The sequence below is a fragment of the Melospiza georgiana genome, chromosome 11 (genome assembly GCF_028018845.1).
Source record: "Melospiza georgiana isolate bMelGeo1 chromosome 11, bMelGeo1.pri, whole genome shotgun sequence".
NCBI classification, from domain to species: domain Eukaryota; kingdom Metazoa; phylum Chordata; class Aves; order Passeriformes; family Passerellidae; genus Melospiza; species Melospiza georgiana.
This window is the reverse complement of record NC_080440.1, coordinates 16,386,496-16,407,672: the sequence shown is the minus strand read 5'-3', so window position 1 is coordinate 16,407,672 and position 21,177 is coordinate 16,386,496.

The following is a 21,177-nucleotide window of genomic DNA, read 5'->3' as shown; positions in this document are numbered from 1 at the left end:
TGCTAGATAAACACAGAAAGTTATAGAGCCATCCAGCTCATAGAACCTATTTTTGGCTGCTTTATCTTCAAGCATTATGAATTCCAAGGGATGATTGGATATCTGGACTTCTCCCAGCCTGGCTGACTGTGAAGGGAGCAGACAGTAACCTCATTGCTATTCTTCTGTGGAAACAAACATCTTTTGGAGATGACAAGTATCTGGCTGGTAGGTACAGCACTCTGAATGAGACTGGGGGAAATGGAGCAGTCACCAGCTGTGAGGAATGTGAGAACAGCCTTGAGGCAGAGAAAAAGGGAAAAAAGGAACCAAAATGAGTTTGTTTCAGGCTTCCCCACAAGCTGCCCTAGAAATACAAGGCAGCAGCACAGAGCTATGAACAGAGGGAGAAATCCTGCTGCAAAGTTTGCAGGCAGTGGCACAGATGGCTGAGAATTCACACAGCTTTTAGAAAATTCAGGCCTGACCTTGCTGGACAATGCAAGAAATGCTGTGTCAGCTGTGCTGGGAGGTGTGACACTGTGTGCCTCAGGCAGGCATGGGCAGCCCGGGGCCCTGAGCCACCCCCGGGGGTGACAATGAATGTGCCAGGCACTGCCACCCCGGGACAGGGCCTGGCCCGAGGCCACCAGGGGCTGCTCCCCCAGATACAGCAGCTCCTCAGCTCACAGATAAGGCTCTGTCTCCCCTGCAATCAGTCCCTCACCCACTGCAGTGCTCTGGGTCTGTGTCTGTCGGGTGTTTCTTTCAGCTGCTGGATGGAAGCAAAGTTCCCACCTGCCAGGTTCCATGGGCTGCTGGAGGTCCCTGCCGTGCCAAGGCCACACACCCAGCTCTGGGACACAAGCAGGCTTCATTGCTGTCTTACATGGATTTTAGGGATATTAAAACCCCACCCAGGGAATAGCACAGAAAGCAATGCAGAGTGAGCAGCAAACCACAAGAGCAGGTTACAGGCTGCTGAACATTTTCCTCTCTATGATTTTCAGGTTCTCAAGCACCAGCTTAGAGATTGAAGCACCCTGCAGTCCCTCCAGGACTCCTGAACTCCACAGCATGACACACCATTTATCTCTGCTCCCTTCAATTAAGAGCAGGAAGCAGAGAATTGGGCACTGGGCTCATTTTTAGCTGTGCCAAACTGATGACCCAGCTCCTTGCCTATAAATCAATGTAGATGTGCTCATTTATGCTCTGTGAGAAATTGGTTCATTAGCTAGAATTAAACAGAGGCCCAAACCATGCCATTTAAACTTGAACAGTGCTCTTGAACACCCTGTTCTGCCCTGGATCTGGGATTTGCTTGGTGCCTTCCTATATTTAGCATACAGTAATGTAATTGAAGCAGTAAAATTAGACCCACAAATAGACTGGTTTCTCAGTACTTAATCAAGGACCTTTTCCTAGAACTGCAGAGGGCTGAAATTAAAAGAAAGGAATGTGTGGTAATCAGCCCCATGGAGGCAGGAGGAAACCACCATGAGTTTAAACTCCAAGCACACACTCTGGCCAGCTGAATGTACCCTTGTTTAAATTAAATGTGGCTTTACAGTGACCGAGGCCAGGGTCACTCTGCACAAACCCCTTGAGAATGCACAGCCCACGTACAGGGAATTAGTGAGCAGATACAAATCATGGTCTGTGAGTTACTGAACAATGAGAATGTCCTTGGAACCCCCATCTATAATGGATAAAGGAAACAACAGCTCCAATACCAGGTACCTCTGCAGCAATGCTAATCTGTCAGTCCTGTCAGTTTGGAACAGAAACAGGTAAAGAAAAAGTGACTGACAGACAAACCCAGCAAACTGCACAATGCATAAACCAGGCAGCAGTCACACTGCAGCTGGAAAAAATGGCAGGAGCTGCAGCACTGCACACATGCAGATTCACTAATAACAGGTCTTGCAAGATAAACTGGAAGCCTTCATTTTCTGGCCTTTTCTTCTGAATAATATAATTTTTACTGGGGTAATGCTAAATAGGAGAATTACATTTTAAAATAATTATTTTCTACTACCAGTGTTCATGTGATTATTAGGAAAAATGTCCTCTTCACATTCTAACCTAACAACTGCTAAAAGAATAAGACAAAGAAAATATTCTGTAAGCAGAAACACAGTCAGACATTTAAGAAGTGCTGAAATGCTTCAGAAACTGCAAAGCTTGTGGCTGACATCTTGACCTGTGTTTTTATGGATTTCTACAATATCAGCACCCCAAGCCTCACAGTGCCAGTTAGGACATGCAAAGACTGATGCAGAGCTAACACCTAAGGAGGCATTTTAAAATGCATTTCCAAGCTGTATTTGCCAGCTTTGGTGATACCCTTGAAGAGGTCAGTGGAACCTCCCCATCTCTTCTGCTCACAGCCTGCAACTGCTCTGCAAACAGATGGAACAGCCTGTCACACTCACAATATGTCCCTAAAAACATCCTCCAAGCAGCTTTTGCCAAAGAAGTTTTAGGACTGAAGTTACTTCCCAGATGTAGAAGCTACTAATTCCTGGAAATTTTTTTTCTGCATAACATGGGATCTCTGCTAGATCTGTCTAGATAATGTAGAAAGATTAAGAGTTTCCCTGAACTGGTTTCATTTACTGCATTCCCACCCCTAGAAGATAAGGACAAGCAGGGCCCCCAAGCTCATTCCCCTCCCTCACCCTGCACAGAAAAAGCAGCACTGGGCTCTAAAACTGCATCTAAAAATCACCTACTGAAAACTCCAGACACTGAGAACTGATTATATAAAGCTGCACCATGAAAAACATTCCTTGTGTGGTGCAGATCTTTTCCAATGCAGGTCTACAAAACATTACAGCATAATTAAGCTTCCATAAATACTAATAATTGCATTTGTAATTCAATTTCTAGTTCCTACCATTCATCCAATGATTAATATTGCTTTTACATCAGCATTACAGATAGCGGCCTGATAATAGGAACAAAAGATTAGGCTGAGAAGCTCATTTGTAATGAATGGAGATGAATAATACCAGGTGCAAAGTGCAAGAGCACAGAAACTGAATGCCCCTATCTCAGAGCTAACTGAACACACAAAGGCCTCTTTCTATGATACTCACAGGTACTGGCATTTCCTAGAAGACTGAGAAGAAATAATTTACCCTTAAATTATCAAACGCTCACTGGAGATGTCAGTACATCTGAAAAATACACATTAAATAACAATTCATGGAAAAGCACTCCAGCCTTTTAAGAAAACCAAATTACCTTCCTAGCAAGGCAGCTTTAAGAATATAAAGTGGAATTACCACCTCTGCCATTGTGGTGAACACATCCAAGCAGAGGCACAGGAGAAGCAGTGAGACAAAGCTGATGGGAGGTGGGGGACTGTGCATATATTTATATATTAAAAACACAACAAATATTTTTTATCATACAACTGAAAGCAGAATGAGCATATGAACTGTGCAATATTTCATCCTTAGCCTTGCCTTCTTGGCAAGGGAGACAAGCAGGCAAAGGCTGTTCCTTTGATGAGGTTTTCCTCTCCTGCTCCACCCTTTTGCAGTGAGGAGCTCAAAGGCCTTGGCTTGCAAGCAGCACCCAGGAATGTCTGTCTTGTATCTTTGAAGCCTCCTTGGGCAGCATTTCACCCTTTTCTACTCCAGCTTGTTATGCAGGAGCAGACTGGGCTGCTAGATCTCATCCAGGCCTCCAGCAGGGCAGCCCCTGGTAGTGCCCACTGGAGACACAGCCAGCACACAGAACCTTCTGGAAATCCTGTCCTGGAGCAGGTGCAAAGGTGGGAAAACTCCCTCAGTTCACAGGCTGCTCCACTGAGCATCCAAGCCCTGCAGGTGGACAGTCCATGGCAGCCCCAAAAGCTCCCCTGCAAGCAGATCTTTTCTTCAGAGGGAGGCTCCAAGCTCTACAGGCTCCATGCCCCCTTCCTCACCCATCTGAGGAGGAATTACTGTTTTCAGCATCTGTATCATCATTCAGAATATTTCCACAGGAAATGAATTCCTATGTAAGCAGGAGCTGAACTCACTGGTGGACAGAACACCCAGGAATAAACAGCATGGGACCACCCCCACTACCAGTGAATCCAAAATCCACATTGATTTGGGGAATGGTGGCCTGGAACCTAAGCCAGCCCACTTGTCTTTCAAGTTGGCAGCACTGTGGGGCTTTTCTTGATCCAGAGCCTTATAAAAATTTATTTGATTCCATGACTCCAAACAATCTGTTCCTAAAGAAGCTGACTAGTCATTCTGTCCTGTAAGAGTCAGGAGAGGCTGTAAAGGCAGCAACTACACAAAAGGATCATCTCCCTCAGGGCTTCTCCCTAAGCCCACAGAGAAAGAGGGAGACAGGGAAGGAGCCCTGTTGCTGTTTGACTTTGCTTTAGAGTGAAAAAGGTTTTTGGCTTATTCACACATCCCTTTATACAGAGTTTTTACAAACATCTCATGTCTATCCCCAGCTGGTAAGTTGTCAAAGACACGTTTTATGAAAAATCCTTTCCTTAGGATCTTTTCTCCTGAGAAGCTGAGAGACCTCAGAAACAAAATGCAAACATTGATTATCTGCTGCTGTGGAATGCAACAGGTGGATCTGTGATTGGTCTCATGTGGCTGTTTCTAATTAATGGCCAATCACAGCCCAGCTGTCTGGACTGTCTCAGTCAGTCACAAGCCCTTGTTATCATTCTTTTCTATTCTTAGCAGCCTTCTGATGAAATCCTTTCTTCTATTCTTTTAGTACAGTTTTAATATAATATATATCATAAAATAATAAATCAAGCCTTCTGAAACATGGAGTCAACATTCTCATCTCTTCCCTCATCCTGGGATCCCTGTGAACACCACCACAGTCAGTAAAGCTGTTACCCTGTAATGATCAGTCAGTTCACCCCAGGTGTTTTGAGATATTGTTTGCATTCTTCTTGATGGTTTGGATAGCTGATGCAGGTGGCAAGTAACAGTCCCAAGCTAAGAGTTCTTTCTCAGGGAGAGCAGCTGGTTTGCACTGTTACAGGGCTCTGTTATCAGAAAAAGCTGGCAGCTTTCTTATAGCTGTGCCAGATCAAGTCAGAATTCAGTTTGTGAGGCTTCTGCAGTCCTGCTGCTCAGCCACCACAGAGCCCCTCACTGAACTCCCCACATGATTGTTTTGCTTGGCTAACCCAGTTTTCCTTCTGGCCCACTAAAACCCCAGCATCCTGGATTTCCCCACCATTCAGACCTGCCACATGCACAGCACCTATCCCCTCAACTCCTCTGCTGGGGCTCTTGCCTGCACGTTATCTCAACATGTACTTTCTCAAATGCTTATTACTAGTTGGTATTTTATAATAATTTTCTTTTCCTAGTGCCTAATAATTGAGAAATTAATTCATTGTCCTCCTGTGAGTCTAGTGTATTATTCTGCTGTCATCCAAACACAGATCAGAAATACTTACTAAATGCTTCTACTTATTTTCATCATCATTAACAATTGCAGCATTTCCATTTCAAAGAGACCTTATACAATTCCTTTTTCTGTTTCAAGCAGAATGTTTAAATTCTTAGTGCCCTTGAAGATAGCAGCCAAGGATAATTTTACATTTTCCTTTTAATTTCTAGTTTTCTGCACTTCATTTCTAATTTATATTAACTGTGCTCAGCTCACCCTCCCCTTCCACATTGCTTTCACGTTTTTGTTCCTAATGCTGTCTTCACCACTGAACAATGTTCAGCTTTTATGAAGATAACTCTTTCCTGAGGGCAAATCACACTTTTTTGCATTGTTTTTAAAGAATACCTAATTCTAATTTTTTTTTGTTGTCTTACACAACACTTGCCAAGTTTAACTCAGTAAGTATTTTAACTTTGCTTAAGTTATATTTTACAGTATTAGCTGGGAGAATCTTCTTTTTATTTAGGTTTATGTTTAACAAGGTCACATTCATGCTGCCACTACCAGCTCCCAATCCAGCTCTAAAATCCTTTGCTCCCAGATGTGCTGGGTCTGTTAAAACACTATTTCATGGTTTCTTGCAAGTCCACACTGCACATCAATCCTTCCACTCAAAGAAGCAGCACCTGCAGATCTGTGTAACCAACCACCAGACATTTATGTTCTCAGGATGCACATTCCTGCACTGCCATTGTCCCTGAGTCCATGTGGCATGAGAGACTAACATGTACCTGCACCAGGTCAGGGCATTGCTGCTCTCCTTGGCATGCACAGCATCCTCTCACTGCCCTCACAGCTGCTGGACTTACACTTAGACCTTACAAGTGTGCTCCAAAAATGGGTGTGAAGGAAGAGAATTAAAATATTATGGCTGGGAAATTGCAGAGAGGGATAAAGAGCCTGAATTGTGCCCAGTGCTGATCCTGACACGGGCTGGCAGCTGGGGATTGAGACCCCACTGCCTCAGGGGACTGAGGCAAGGACAAAAGGAAAGGCAAGGGAAGAGATCATCACTGAAAGGAGTAAAAATCTTCTTGGGTCTCTTTTGGCACAAATCCCTTCTAGGTGGAAGCAAGAGGAAAACACAAGAATGGAAAAGGATCCCATGAACAACAGCATGTCCTGTAAAGCTTTAATCTCTGAGGACCATGGCTATCTCAGGCCAAGCAACAAGAAATTATTGCTCTGTCTGGTCAAACTGTTCCCTCCTGGCACTTTCATTAAATCATCCTGTGCAAAGACAAAGGTCCTTGGGGTGGCCAAAGCCAACTGCACAAGACACTTCCAGCAGGCTGCTGTTAGGCCCATCAGGATTAGAAAAGGTCAAAATGGGAGGAAGCACATGACATTAAAGGCACAGCTTCCCTTCTTAGAGGTATGGAACAGCCCCTCTGCAGCTCTGCCCTTGACTCCAGGACTGATGACAGCTGTCACCAATACCTGTGGTGACTGTTCCTGCTGCCTGTGCACTAGAGCAGCACAAATCTAGGAACCCCTTGCAAAGTTACAACCACAGACAGAATTCCTCTTTGCTACCACTTAAACCAGGAGGAGTTCTGAGAAACTGCTGCCACATGTTCCCTCCATGACTCAGTGCTTAACCAGCAGCTTTTACTCAGGGCTGGTTTCATTTTCAGAGTGATTGCAGTGTGGGGTCCCACAATCAAAGCCTTACAGAGGAAAGACCAGAGCTGGGCAGCTGTGGCAATACTCATTCTATGAAAGCATCTAAATGTTCTTCTGGCTACAAAGGAACAGGAACAGAGGTACTCAGGGATGAGGTACTCAGGAGGGCTTCTGTCCTTTGGGTCTCACTTAGCCCCTCTTATCTGAGAAAAGTCTTTCCCAAAGCCTTCAAAAGCAGCCCCCCTCATCTCTGAGACTGGTGACAGCCTGGCTTTAGAAGCAGCCACCACTGAGGTCAGTTTAGCTGTCTGCCACCTCAGCTATGCCATGCTGTCACTCTGGAAGGGGTGCAGGGCCACTTCCACCATAAACCCACAAGGCACCTTCCCATCCCCACACTGGCCATGCCTGGTGGAGGTGACAGAGGTCTTCAGTTCACTGCTGACAGTGACCAGGGAATTCTGTGCTGATGCCCAGAGTTAAAAGGTGTCTTTGTGGGTAAGTTTTTCCAGATCAGCACCCTGACCCTCCATCCAGGAGAAAGGCACTGAAATTCCATGCTCTCCCTTCCATGCAGAGGGAACTTGGAGGAGTGAGAGTGCTTGGCATAATAGGAAACAGCTTTGAGGAAACCAAGGAGCTTCTGTCCCATTTCCTTGTTCTCTTCTGACCAACCCTTATGTTACCCAACACAGGTAAGGCTGGATTTGTTTCCTTTCACTACACATGGAACTGAGAGACAAAACACTAACAAACATGGGAAGTCAAAGCTTCCACCTATGCTTAGGTTAATGGGGGAAGGAACACTAGAGAAGGAATATATTTGCTTTTCAGAGAAGTCTACAAATAACTGTACCACTGAAAATTAATATTAAGCACAATTCTCCACTTCTTTCCCTGCTCACACAGAAACAAACAGTGCTATTGAGGAATAAATATTTGGAATGAATCAACACAAAGCCAATCCAGCACCATATTGCTGCAAAGTGCTGCAGCCTCATCCCCACTCTGTGCTGAGCAGCACTGATCCTGGCACAGTGTCTCTCTACCCCTCTGTCAGGGAGGAAAATCAAACAGATGAAAAATTAATCAGTAACTGCTTTGAGACATTTTTACTCTGCCAGAGAGATGTGAAGAAGCACTTCTGCAAACCAGACCTGTGCCCAAGCTGCTCCAAACACCTTTGCAGGTGACTGACTCCTGATTTACACCCAGCACCTGCACCAGAGCAAGCACTCAGCAGCCAGGCAGAGGCCACTGGTGTCCCCACTCACCACATCAGCATCAAATACTTCACACAGAGGTCACCCATCCCCAGCATGGACCAAGCTCAGCACTGGCAGAGCCCAAAAACAAATAAACCAAAACCCAAATAATCTGGTCATAGTTTCTGTTGTCATTTAAAAGAGAATGAAAAAAACCACCAAACTCTTTGATGCTCCACAACCCATGACAGTGTGTGTTACATCCTAAATGCAGCCCTTGGATGTCTCTCATTCAGGTAAAGTCACTGAAAAGCCCAGGAGCTTGATGTGAGCTGCCAGCTTCAAGTGAGATACCTGCCAGCAGAGCCAGGGCTGTAGAGACAACACCCACATGAGCTGCTGTGATCAGAGCAAGGGATCCTCTAAACAGCTTGGCAGAGATTTTATCAGAGCTGGGCAGGCACCAGTCCTGGCCTGAGTCACTTGGCAGGAGCCACCTACCATTAACCCCTGCCAGCAGGGACTGTGGGTGGAAAATTACAGGTGTGCTGCAGATCAAGGCTGTGTAACAGGGCACTCTGAGGGGCTGTGCTGCAGATGCTTCACCAGGTGTCACAGTGAACTGTAAAGGTGCAAAGCCCTTTACAGAAAATGGGTAAAACAAGAAGCACTGCACCTTCATTGTAACAGGCTAGAGGCACCTCACACATCTATCACTGTGATCTCCCATGACATTTGCAGCTGAACTTAACTTTTACCAGATGATGGCCTGTCTCTGTGTGACATCCCCTACTCTGAGCCACTGAAATGAAAGGCAAATGCCTGCAGGGACTGCACTGCTTCTCCTGGTCAGCAGCAGCACAGAGCAGTCAGAACAAAAGGCAAAACACTGAGGCTGGAGTTGTTCCTGATTTGTACAATTCTTTTCAGGGCATTACATCATGTTAGTTCACCTCCTTGAGCAGATTTCCTCTCCAAGGTCTGGCACCACTGCCTTGAACACAGATTGCAGCATCACACACAGATCCCTTCCTTCTTGTCCTTCCCCATTCAGCTACATTTAAATCCCACCTCTGCACCCTGCTGACTGCTGCCTGGACTCCCTTGCAGTCAGATGTACAAAAGAAGCCTCAGAATCCACAATGCTAGACAGAGAAGTGGATATTAAAATCTACCTCCTCCTTAGGAGCTGGGCCACACTTCCCAGCTGGGCACTGAGCTCTGCATTACCAAGACTGTAGAATCCCAGGCATAGCCAGGAAAAGGAAAGATGGGGGTAATCCCCACTGCCTGCTGCCTTCTTGCTCATTTCATTAATTCATCTTCTAATGCCCATCTGCTCCTTCTTTTGATCTGTTGCATCCTCACAGAGACTGCAAGCAGTGATTGAAGTGAGCATGAGAGACCCTCAACATCCAAAATGACCAAGATTTGCCCCCTCAGATATTTTTACAACCCAATGGTACAAAATCCAGTTTTGGCACTGGTTACAATTGACATATTTCAAGAACAGGCTCACTTCACTTGAATCTGAACCAAGGCAAAGGGTTGTGCCAAGTTCCCTCCTGCCACATGGAAGGGTGCTTATAAATCCCCATAGCTGGCTTTGCTTGCAGAGAAAGTGACAAGGTCCAGTCCATTGGGTGTTGGAATTGTGCACTGCACAAGAGGCACCAGACTCCTAATGCCTTATGGATAATGGCACAGCTCTTTTTAGTTTTTCACCTTTCCTTCAGAGCAGGAAGAAACCATCTCAGCAGAAGCGACCAACCACACTGACACAAAGAACAACCTCAGCTGCCAAGCTGAGTGTGGAGACAGGAACAGCTGGTGGGAGCACAGGACAGGAGATGGGGTCTCCTCTGCACCAGAGCTGCACTATGTCCTGTCTGAGACACAAATGGGTGGCATAACTTCTGGGATAAAGGCCTTTCATTATCCAGTGCAGGAATTTTAACCCTTTAATGGAAACATCTTGACAGCCATGGGTAGGAGCATTCAGATTACAAGACAACAGTAGTGGTGTTTTTCAATTCATCCTGTGCCACACACTCCAAACTCTGTTTGTTCTGAGTCCCTTCAATGGGATTTATGAACACACCTTTGGGCATTCATTTACTCCACCCTGCATCATTTACTGTCCAGCTGAGGCTGATGCAACCAGAGGAGGAGAATCTCATTGCAATGACCCTCACCCCTCTCATCAGTGGAAAGAATGAAACTCAGCTTGAGGGAGGAGCTGAGCAGGTCATTCTGACAGAATAAGCAGGAACTGTGGTAAAATGACCCTTTAATTGGGAAAAAAAACCACCTTGAAATTTCTTTCCTCCCAGTAATGGGTACAAACCAGCAAATACCATTCACCTTGCTTCTCTTACTGGAGAAGTCTGCCTGGGTTGCTCCCTGGCTGCCTCTCCATCCAGCTGAGGGTGGGGTCTGACACCCACTGGTGGCTTTCACAAGCTCCCAGATCTCTGGAGCAGCCCTGTGGTTGAGTAAACCAGGCTAAACAGGATTTTGTGGCTCAGTCCTACAGGCAGCAGAGAGATGTGGCAGTGACACAACATAGAGAGACACAGAAAACATTTTCCAAACATCTTCCATTATTCCGTGAGTGCTGCCATTCTGGAACATCCATAGGTGAGGGATTCTCAATAGGATGAACATAAACACACAAACTCCTGAGGATCCACTGTTCTCAGCTCAAACATCTGAAAACCCTTGAAAATTTCAAAACTGAGTGCGTACTCCGGGCAAAACTCCAAGTTGACAACTACTAATTTTTCAGAATTCTTTCAGTCCTCTCTTTACATCCACCACAATTGATTACATCCACTGCTCCAGTTTGAAGTAACAGTAACAAAAAAGGAAAGCAAATGAGATTTGAGCACTTTGTTTCTATTAATGGTGTTTGTTTAAACTCATATAATAACTCCTCAATGAGCAAAAGTTTCTTACATTAACTAAGAGCATTACAAAGGAAAGGCATGAAACCAGCACAACAAAAGCACCTTCATTGGTTTCATTTAAGATGTGAGGGAAAGAAGAGAAACAATGCAGTGGCAGAGGAAGGAAAAAAGAAACATGGAAAGAAATACAGCAATTCGCATTGACTATTCCCTATACACATTATTCTCTATGTTAAATTGACAGAAAGTACAAAAGAATTTGGGGGAAACATCAGAAGGAGATAGATCCATTTTAATTATGATTTCTCTATGCTTTCAACTTCTTAGGGAGGAGCATTTGTTGTATTCCCCTCTTCTATTTGCTAAGAGAGAAGACTGTATGTAGGCAGCTTCTCCAAATGCCTCTGTGTTGCTAAGGCAAACATCCTACAACAGCTCAGAACAAAGATATTCTTGTCATAGCTGAACAGGCATTGTTTGGACAACTGAGGAGAAAACTTTTGTCTCAATAGAATGATAAGTCTCTAACTCCATTTTTCAATTACTGCAGAAAAAGAAAAGTGAAAGAAAATCCCTTCTCCCTGCAGACTACAGATGTAGGACTCACAAAATCCAACCACTAGGCACAATCAAAACTGGATGCCTGCAGAGCTCAGCCACTCTGAAACTTTCCTCTCCTGAAGCTGATGTGTGCCTTGGCTATTGATTCCTGACTACAGCTGCTTCACCTGCTCCTGCAAGTCACCCTCCTGGCTGCACTGCTGGGCCAGGCTGTCTAAGGCATCTGAATGCATGTCATGAAATGAGACTGTCAGAGAGAAAACTTGTGACTGAAGACTCCTTGGGCTCCTTTACAAAGCTCCTTTGATTTCCACTTCTCCCTTTGAGACACTGCTCCAGAATCTCACTCCAGTGGTTGAAAATCTAATTCCAGGCTAAGTTTATTAATAGCAAATTTGTAGCACTTTGTCCTTGTACCAGCATTGATCTTTATTACAAAGGACTTTTTGTCCCCTCTAGTATTTACTTGGCAATGAAGGGTTTACAGAGAGACAACCCATTCCTTCCAGGCTTTGTTTTCTAGGCAAAACAAACTCTCTCTTTTGGTTTTCTCTCATTTGCCAGGCTCTCTGATCCTCATTCCTCCTCCCAGCCCCTTCTGCACCTGCCCATTTTTCAGGCTGAACCCCACACAGAGTTCTTGGCACATCCCTGCACCCCATTTAAACTCCCTGTTTGCAGCAGAGCTGTCTCCCTGAAACCATCCTACAGCCATGTAAGCTCTGACTCCTCTCCACTATACATTCCTTCTAAATCTGGAGCTTTTCTGGCTCAGACAGTGGTGACAGAAGGACAGAGTCTCTTATTAGATCCTCAGATCTCAGACCTGTTCTAGTCAGAAGTTCACAGCCTTTACATGGGCTCTGCAAGTTCTAAAATGCAGCTGAACACATACATGCACTGAGCCCTCCCTGCTGCCATGAACAATGGGAACATCCTTCTCCTAACAATGCTCAGTTTCCCTCGGGTTTCCCTGCAAATGAAACATCTGTTCCCTACTCATGGGCAAACTCCCTGCTGCCTGCATTTCACTGGGGGTTCCCTGCAGTTTTTAATCTCATGCACGTAGCTGTACTGTCTCCCAGATCCCAGGCTTTGCAAGATCCACTTTCAGTATAAACCAAGCTAGAAACTGTGGCATATGAAACACCAGTTAATAATAAGCAAAGGCATTTTCATACATGCTTAAAGAATCAGTTTGGACATAGCTAGGCCCAGATGTTAGCCTAGGAAACAAATTCTTCCATAGCCCAGATCTGCTCCTCTACTGTGAACAGAACATATTTGCTTGTAACAAAAAAGCTGTTTCTGCAGTATCAGTTCATTGTATTTTAACATCATAGTGTAATAGCTGCATGAATTTAAGACTGATACACCCTTCACCTGTGCTGAGATCCACACTGGAATTGGGTTCCCAGCAGTGTCTGCAGTGACAAAGGCTGCAAGGTAACCACAGAAACACTTTCCTCCAGAAGAGCAGCCAAGGCCCACCCACCAGACATCCCATTTCAATGTAAAGCAGGGCAGGAAAGAAAACTCTGGCTCCATTAATTTTGTGGCCTCCCAGTCATGCAAGCCATCTTCCTGTCACAGCACATGTCACAGCTGAGATGGCCACGATACACAGAGTGTCCCCATACAATTCCAGAAGGCTTCAAACCACACACAGTAACAGCTCACCTCATCAGAAGGCTTCAGACATCTGCCCACAGAGTAACATCACTCCACTTTAGATGGCTACAAGCATCTGCCCTTCTTGTTCTTAGCCCAACCTTTTATCCCCTCCTATTGATGCCCTGCACCTGTGTGCCCTCTGCTCCCTTTGGTGGTTGGGCAGTGCCCCTGGCTCGTTACCTTCAATGCTGCTCACCTGCTGCTCACAGCTGTGCTCATTGGGGATGAGGATGGGGCACAGCCACAGCTGCACCCATTGGGGATGAGGATGGGGCACAGCCACAGCTGCACCCATTGGGGATGAGGATGGGGCACAGCCACAGCTGTGCCCATTGGGGATGAGGATGGGGCACAGCCACAGCTGTGCCCATTGGGGGTGAGGATGGGTCACAGCCACAGCTGTGCCCATTGGGGATGAGGATGGGGCACAGCCACAGCTGTGCCCATTGGGGGTGAGGATGGGGCACAGCCACAGCTGCACCCATTGGGGATGAGGATGGGGCACAGCCACAGCTGTGCCCATTGGGGGTGAGGATGGGTCACAGCCACAGCTGTGCCCATTGGGGATGAGGATGGGGCACAGCCACAGCTGTGCCCATTGGGGGTGAGGATGGGTCACAGCCACAGCTGTGCCCATTGGGGGTGAGGATGGGGCACTGCCACAGCTGTGCTCATTGGGGATGAGGATGGGTCACAGCCACAGCTGTGCCCATTGGGGGTGAGGATGGGGCACAGCCACAGCTGTGCTCATTGGGGATGAGGATGGGGCACAGCCACAGCTGTGCTCATTGGGGGTGAGGCTGATCCCCAGCCCCACTCCCAATCACCACAAACTGTGTGCCTACATCTTCCCTTCTCAGGACATCCTGGGGTTTCTTGGAACTTCTTTGTGCTGAATGTTTGGGCAGCACTCTGGAGAAGAGAAACAGGCATGGTGACATTTGGCATTTCCTGCAGGTGGAGGAGGCTCCATGAAGAAGTCCAGCAGGGACAGCAGCTGAGCAGCACATTCCTGCCTCAGGAGAGGAAAGATTCCTGAATCCCCTCACACATGATGTGCCACAAGCAGTGCAGAGCCAGGGAAAGGCAGCTGGTGCAGTGAGGGGATTTTCAGGACTTGCACTATGGAGTCTTGTGTTTAAATGAGAACATCCAAGGCTTCTCTACTGACAGCACTCAGGAGTGCAATGAACAGGTCTTTGCTGGGAGAGGACAACAGAAAAACTCCAGCAAAACAACTTCTTGGGAAGAACTTCTTAAAGAACAGACCTTTTCTTTGATTTGTTTTTTGAAAGAACATTGATAAAGGTTCCTGCCAAAGCTCCTTGGAACAGCCTTGCTTCTGGCAGCTCAGAAGCTCCATTCCCTAACTTCCAAATTTTATCTTAAAGAGGTCATTATCCCACATGCATCATTATTACCTTGTCCTAACATGATAAAAACAGTGAAGTATTTGATTACTTTTCATATCATAGAGATGGATTTCTCTTTGCTCCATAATACAATGTTAGCCAGTGGTCTAGATTAAACCATTGCTGGGTGTTGTAAAGGCAGTGCCAGATTCTCATGACATTTCAAACAAGGCATTTCTTGTTCTAGGAAATGAGATGTTTCAATCATATTAAGCAGCTTCTGTTGTTATTGATTAAAAAAAAAGTAACTACCATTTTTTTTATAATACACATACTGTGACCTGCTACAATGCTTTACTTGGCAAATCAACAGGAAGCATAAGCAGTACAACAACTTAAAATGGATATAGCTCAAAACAAGAATTCAGAAATCCCAGAGCAAAACACTTCTAAAACCCAAAATCTGGGACACAGTGTCCTCATAGGAAATTTTAAACATTATTTCATTCAGATTACTGGGAAAAAAAAGAGCCAAACAATCTTTACAGCGTCAGAACTTCCCAGGAAACAGCAATTCTGAGTTAGACTCATGTGCCTTAATTCCAAGAAGCCCGAGCAGGATATTCTGCAGGGAACAAAGTCCAAGAGGATCTGGATGGAGGGAATTCTGCAGGGACCCACAGCACAAATAGGGAGGTTACAGCAGGGCAGGCACAGCTGGCCCCAGGCTGGGCAGAGCCTCTCTGGAGCAGTGAGGCACTGCCAGACTGGAGAAGGAAGGGGAGCTGGGGTTCCCTTCACCCCTCTGCCCAGGGGCTGCACAGAGCAGCTGGGCAGGGAGCAGTGTGGGGCTCTGTGTGGGATGTCCCACCCCATCCACGTGGGAATGCTCACAGCTCTACTGGCACGTGCCCACAGCTTCCAGAGGGGCTCAGGAAAGGGCCCAGCATGAGTGAGGGATGGGGCCTCCCCTCCTGCCTTCCCAGACTCTGCAGAGGAAGGTGCCAGCAAGCACCAACCCCTGCAAGGATGGGATTCCAGGCAGCTGTTTTGTGATCACGACTCCAACAGGCTACAGGACATTCATCTAGCCACCTTCATCTTTTAATTTTTGTGCTCATGACTACGCTGACCATAACCCTGTCCCTCCTTAGCAACAAAATTACACAATTACTAAATTAAATATTTAATTTAATACTTGACTAACACTATTAAGTTATTCAGCTTTCACAAGTTACCAGGACCACCTCTCCAAAGACAAAAATTTCCCTCTCATAGTACTTATGGGGTTTTTCCCCCCACATAGGCAACAACCATGACTGGAAAAGCTGAAGTAAATGAGTAATGAGTAAGTATCTACCTCTATACTGTTGGCTTTATTGCTTATCAATAGGGCACACAATCAAGCCCTGAAGTGGAACAGGCAATATATTTGCTGGAGTTTATTGCACAACTCAGGACCTGTATCACGTGCCTTGTGTGCGTTGCTGAGGTGGAAAAAGTTGAGCTGGTGAACAAAGGGCCACTGTCTGCTGACACAAACAACACAAAAAACCCACTGACCTGGAAGGTAAAGTACAAAATCTACTTTCAGCCTGAGTGCCTGCTGCCCATCCACATTAAATGAAGAAGCCTTGTTTGAATGAGGTATGAGAGCACATGCCAGCACCAGGACTCCACCCAGCAAACCCACCAGCTGCCAAAACACTGAAGGACAATGCAAGACTCAACTGCATTTTGGAGGGGGATTTTTCTGTCATAAGGTTAGTCCAAATTATCCAGCATCAAGAAATTTATCTATGCAAGCCAACAGCATTGGCTGGGGGAGAGTTACACGACAAGATACTGGCGGGGGAGTAGAGAAGAGAAAACTTAAGAGAGAAATGGAGCAACCTGTGAGGAGTTTCTAAGCACTGTGGCAATACAAACAGTATGAACTGCAAAGGCTCAGAGAAGGACTCCAGAGAGGCAGCAAGCTCAAAGTCAAAAGGTGTGGTGAGAAGGTCACTCCTGGTAAGTGGCACAGCAATCAATACAGGAGAGAAAAAAAGATTAACAGCTTAAGAGGCTCCAGTCCCTGGAAAGACTTAAATCGATGACTGGATGCTGGTTTCACAGAATACAAATACCACACAGCCCCAGGTGTGCCAACTGGAATGACTTTGATGACTCCACTGAGGTCAACACAGTTGTAACAGCCTGTTCTGGGTTTGCATCTGGAACATCAAAGTACCACGCAAACCCAAGGAATTAATCATCAGCCAAATGCCAGGCTAGGAATTTTATAATAATTCAAGCCTTTTTCAACAACCCAAGCACCTGTGTTCACATTCCAGTCAGTCTCACATGAGTATTCCAGTAGGAAGAGAGAGGATGGCAGAAGCCACTCTCCCACCAGCACTGCTGGGTACTGCAGCTCCTGCAGCAGCTCAGGCTGCCAAGGGAAGGACTCCAGGGGCACAGGCACTGTGCTATCAAGCTGGTGGACATGTCCCACTGTGAGCATGCTGCTATGTACATACAAAACATGGGAGACAAGTGACCACCGAGAAAGGGAGAAGCAGCAGGTGGGGAGCTAAAACTGTAGGCAGCAGCTGATGTAAAATGGGAATCAAAAATCTCCCACTGCTGAGGACATGCCTTGAGAAGCAGAGTTCTGCCTCCCCTATAATCACACCCAGCCTGGCAAGTTCCACAGAAACTGTGTTAATAAAAACTCAGGCCATCTTTGTGACCCACTCAGAGTGCTCTGCTCTAGATGAACAAGAGTGCTGTGCTCTGTCTACTGTTGCTTGTCATCACCTGTGGAGCACCAGGAATCCACCCACACTGCAGAAGGGGCTGCAGTCACCTGTTGAAGTGCTGGCAGCAAGCAGAAATGCTCAGTGTGCCTCCTATGTTGAACTTGCACTTTGTAGAGACTCAGTCCCACACTTCTACTTAGGATTTCAGAGTGGCAAAGCAGGAATATGGCAGCACAGGCCTTCCCTACTAAAATCTTGTGGTAATCTAAACAGAGACATAGCTCTCCCAGGATTTTCCTGAGAAGCTGTGAGAAAGCTCAGAGAAAGAATTAAAACAATTATTATCTCAATCTCTGCATCTGGCAGGCAATCTGTTTGTCAAAGATGTTTACAAGAAGAAGTTGTCCCTTCTTGACCAATAGGTGAGAGAAGATTCCTAAAGGCCAGTCAGGTTTTAGGTCCACCATTGTTTCTACAAGAACTGTGGATTTCTAATAATCAAGGGCCTTTTCATGTCTTCTGATGATGGAGTCTCTGTATCACCTTTGTCTGTCCCAGAAACCCCTTGGGTGAAAAAGCCTCAGCTTCATTTTAACACACCCATTCCCAAAAATCTTGTCTTCCCTAGATGAACTTCATGTCATGTTTTCTTCATCTCCCCCTTCCTCCAAACAATCTGCTATTTGTGTGCCTCCAGATTGTGCAGCATTTAGCAATGGCTGTGCCAGTAACACACTGTGAAAATGACCCTCCTGTCACATCCCAACACCACAGCTCTCAAAATCAAGCATTTCTTGGTAACACTCTCCATATCAAGGAATAACAATCTCTGCTTTCTGCTCTCGAGGCACCATCATCCTTCCAAGGAACAGCTGGGATGGACACCATTTAAAATACCAGTAAAAGAAGGAGGAAGTACAGCTACAGCTGGGTTTGCCAGAACTGCCACTAGGAGCATTTCAGCTCTTGCTGTGACTCTGCCATGGCTCTTCTTTTGCTGTGCCTCAGCTTCTCACCACACCTGTTGCCACTGGATATTTAGATGGCAAACTCTTCTTTGCCATGTGGCAAATTTCAGCCCAGGACCTGAGAATCCCTGCTGTCACCCTGATTTTTTTAGATTTTCTAAGCCTTCTATGTTTACATTCTTGTAACGAACTTTCTCACACACTTTCTGTAAATAACTTCTTGTTTTGCATTCTTTTATGGAGGAAGGAAAATTTGATGAACTGTTGATTTGTCCAGTGTCATTGGAGAGGTGGAACTTTCACCCTCCAATCCACTGTCACTTTTAAAAATCCATAAAAGCTGAAGTCAGAAAATAAACTTTTTTTACCTTTTTTACCTTAAAAACAGCAGCGTGTCTGCATTGTGTTATTTCACCTCTTATAGTGACACCCTGCCACAGAGAGGATGATTTCAGAACATCCCAGCTGTCACAAAAGAAAGGATGAAGTGTGAAACTACATATGTAGACCTTTGAAGTAAGCTGAACCAGAGCAAAATTTAAACAGGGGCAAGGCTCCTTCCTCCCCAGGCAGCAGTTTGCTCACATGCAGTGGTTCTAAGGCCTTCCACCCTGGAGTAACCTTGCTCATGGTTATCTCTGTACTGCTGACAGGGCAGCTGCCACTGAAATCACACATCCACGCCCACTCTGCCCAAAATGCTGAGATGAGCACACAAAACATGGAATGGTGACCTTTCAGGTGTGCTGCTGAAGGGAGCAGATGAAGCAGATCTCTAGAGCTAGAAGCTGCCACTTAAAGCTACAGTTCTGACATCAGCCACACTAAGGAGACAAACCACAGAGACCACAATATGTGGCAGCATTCTCTGCACCTGTCTGCAGCACAGCACAGCACATTTGACTCGAGCACTGTCAGAGCACCAGTGGGTGCTGTGCACAGGATGCACCTTCCCAGCCCTCTGCAGCAGCCCCTGGCCCACTCTCATTGTGCTCAGAGGCACTTGCTGCAGAGAAGTGACTGCTGGTGCTCTGCTCACTGTCTGGGTTTGCAGGGGAAAGCAGCACAGCCAATCTGGTTTATCCCACTGCAGCAGGGTGCTGAGTCCTGTCACCAAGCAGCAGATGAGATGAATGTCATAAAAGTGCCCCTGTGCTCACCAGAGCCTGGATGGACCACACTGAGATTGGCCAGCAGTTGCCAAGGAAAAGAAACAGAGAAGGACTGTGACATGATCCTCCACAGAACAACATCTGAAACTTCTGACACTGAACTCAAAGCATCTCAAAACATGCTGGAAGAGGAAATAGCCTGGAAACTGGATTAAACCTCTCTTGGTACCTCATTATCTTCTTGAGTGTGAGAGAGAAACCCTCTTATTTGTGCATCAGGACTGTAGTTTAATAATATTTAAATACACTTTTTGGTAACTTTCCCAGACCAAAAAAAAAAAAAAAGTCAATTCAAGTTTTGGCATGGTCTTCACTTGGGAAATGACTGCTCTATAACAGGGGGGGCTCTAGCAGCTTTATTATCCCACTCAGCAGAGGCAGAAGTACTACCTCTAACAAGTCTGAAGCACACATGGTCCCTCTTACATTTCACAAGCAGGGAAGGAAGGATGTGCAAGTCACCTACAGAAAGAAGTGCTGGAGTTCTTTGTCCCAGAAATGAAGACTGTGAGGAAATATGGAAACAGACTACCACATGGAAGGTGCTCTAAGGAGAGAGACAGCTGTTCTCCACCTCAGAAGTGCTCAGCTTTAGTCACAGCAGAGCTGCCATGACAAAAGAAAACTTTCTAGCAGACAGAACCACAAAGCATGAGGACAGATTGTGTGCTAAAGTCCTTAGCAGCAATGGGAGCCTCTGGGTCAGGCTGGGCAAACATTTGTCAGGAATGATGTAAAGCAAGTTGATGCTTACTTGGATGGGGAAATTGGGCTAGATGACAGTCAAGTTCCCTTCCAAGCCATTTTGATCTATGGTCCTACACTGAGGAATTGAGTGCTGGCCAGTAAACCACACACACAGGGTCATGTGGGACCCCAGAGATGCCCTGTGTCACCCTAATGCAGTCCCTCTGCGTCTGTCAGCTCCTCCCACGGAAAGCTGCCTCAGCCCTGCAAGAGCACAGGCTCAGCAGAGAATACTGTGAGGAGAAATGTTTGTCTCTAAGGTCCCTGCAAAGTCACTTTCACCCCATATCTCAGGTGGAAACTGAGAGCACAGTCAGTGGTCTGGGCACATGGACATTACACCAGAAGAATGGGATCTATCTCTGACCTCCAGTCCTAGGGGGACTTTGGGCCTCCCATTCACAGTAGGAGGTACAACCCCACTCCTGTCTCAGCTGAGTCCCTTTCCAGCCTCACAAGGCCATTGTGGAAGTTCTGTTTCCCCAGCACAGGAACAGCCCCATTTACAGCTGCACCTACACACTGCCAATCCCAGTTCTGGCTCTCCCTGGGCCTGCACCTTGCCCGAAGTGGGAAGGCTGAGGCAGGAGTGTCTCCAGCATGGACACAGCTAAACTGGGACCGCAGCTCCACCTGCAGGGCTGTGCCAAAGCGGCTCCTCCTCAGGGAAGGGCAGAGTCACCCCAGCAGATACCGCACACTTGGCAACCCCAAAACACAGATGTGAGCACAAACATAACCACGCTCCTCAGGGTCCTGAAAGCAAACAAAGCCCCCCTCTGACAGCATCACCTC